This window comes from Scyliorhinus torazame, chromosome 16 (genome assembly GCF_047496885.1).
Source record: "Scyliorhinus torazame isolate Kashiwa2021f chromosome 16, sScyTor2.1, whole genome shotgun sequence".
Classification (NCBI taxonomy): Eukaryota; Metazoa; Chordata; class Chondrichthyes; order Carcharhiniformes; family Scyliorhinidae; genus Scyliorhinus; species Scyliorhinus torazame.
The window spans coordinates 86453069-86455568 of record NC_092722.1 but is presented as its reverse complement, the minus strand read 5'-3'; positions in this window follow the sequence as shown (position 1 = coordinate 86455568).

Genomic DNA, 2500 nt, shown 5'->3' with positions numbered 1-2500 from the left:
ACCCTCTCTCACACTCTTTTACACACACTCTCTCTCACACACACACTCTCTCACACACACGCACTCACACACACTCTCACACACACACTCTCTCTCTCACACTCTCACACTCTCACACACACACTCTCTCTCTCTCACACTCTCTCACACTCCCTCACACACACACACTCTCACACAAACACACTCTCTCACACACACTCTCTCTCTCTCTCTCACACTCTCTCTCTCACACTCTCTCACACACTCTCTCTCTCATACACACTCTCTCTCTCATACACACTCTCTCTCACACTCTCTCTCACACACACTCTCTCACACACTCACCCACACACTCTCACACACTCTCTCACACTCACCCTCTCGCACTCTCTTACACACTCTCCCTCTCACACTGTCTTACACACACTCCCTCACACTCTCTCACACAGACACTCCCTCTCACACTCTCTTACACACACCCTCTCTCACACTCTCTTACACACACTCTCTCTCACACTCTCTCATACACACACGCACTCACACACACACTCTCACACACACACTCTCTCTCTCACACTCTCTCACACACTCTCTCTCTCACACACTCTCTCACACACACTCTCTCTCACACACACCCTCCCTCACACTCTCTTACACACACTCTCTCTCACACTCTCTCACTCGCACTCACACGCACTCACACACACTCTCTCTCTCTCTCTCTCACACTCTCACACACACTCTCTCTCTCACACACTCTCTCACACACACACTCTCTCTCTCTCACACTCTCTCACACACTCTCTCTCTCACACACTCTCTCACACACACTCTCTCTCTCACACACACACTCTCTCACACTCTCTCTCTCACACTCTCTCACTCACACTCTCACACACACACTCTCACACACACTCTCTCACACTCTCTCTCTCACTCTCACACACACTCTCTCACACACACTCTCTCACACTCTCTCTCACACTCTCACACACACACTCTCTCTCTCACACTCTCTCTCACACTCTCTCTCTCACACACACCCTCCCTCACACTCTCTTACACACACTCTCACTCACACTCTCACACACACACTCTCACACACTCACTCTCTCTCTCACACACACTCCCTCTCACACTCTCACACAGACACTCTCCCTCTCATGCTCTCTTACACACACCCTCTCTCACACTCTTTTATACACACTCTCTCTCACACACACACTCTCACACACACACGCACTCACACACACTCTCACACACACACTCTCTCTCTCACACTCTCACACTCTCTCTCTCACACTCTCACACACACACTCTCTCTCCCTCACACTCTCTCACACTCCCTCACACACACACACTCTCACACAAACACACTCTCTCACACACACTCTCTCTCTCTCTCTCACACTCTCTCTCTCACACTCTCTCACACACTCTCTCTCTCATACACACTCTCTCTCTCATACACACTCTCTCTCACACTCTCTCTCACACACACTCTCTCACACACTCTCTCACACTCACCCTCTCGCACTCTCTTACACACTCTCCCTCTCACACTGTCTTACACACTCCCTCACACTCTCTCACACAGACACTCCCTCTCACACTCTCTTACACACACCCTCTCTCACACTCTCTTACACACACTCTCTCTCACACTCTCTCATACACACACGCACTCACACACACACTCTCACACACACACTCTCTCTCTCACACTCTCTCTCACACTCTCTCACTCACACTCACACACACACGCACTCACACACACACTCTCTCTCTCTCTCTCACACACACTCTCTCTCTCACACACTCTCTCACACACACACTCTCTCTCTCTCACACTCTCTCACACACTCTCTCTCTCACACACTCTCTCACACACACTCTCTCTCTCACACACACACTCTCTCTCACACTCTCTCACTCACACTCTCACACACACACTCTCACACACACTCTCTCACACTCTCTCTCTCACTCTCACACACACTCTCTCTCACACACACCCTCCCTCACACTCTCTTATACACACTCTCTCACTCACACTCTCACACACACGCACTCACACACACACTCTCTCTCTCACACACACTCTCTCTCTCACACTCTCTCTCACACACTCTCTCTCTCACACACTCTCTCACACACACACTCTCTCTCTCACACTCTCTCTCTCTCACACACACACTCTCACACACTCACTCTCTCTCTCACACACACTCCCTCTCACACTCTCACACAGACACTCTCCCTCTCATGCTCTCTTACACACACCCTCTCTCACACTCTTTTACACACACTCTCTCACACACACACTCTCACACACACACGCACTCACACACACTCTCACACACACACTCTCTCTCTCACACTCTCTCACACTCTCTCTCTCACACTCTCACACTCACACACACACTCTCTCTCTCTCACACTCTCACACTCCCTCACACACACACACTCTCACACAAACTCACTCTCTCACACACATTCTCTCTCTCTCTCTCACACTCTC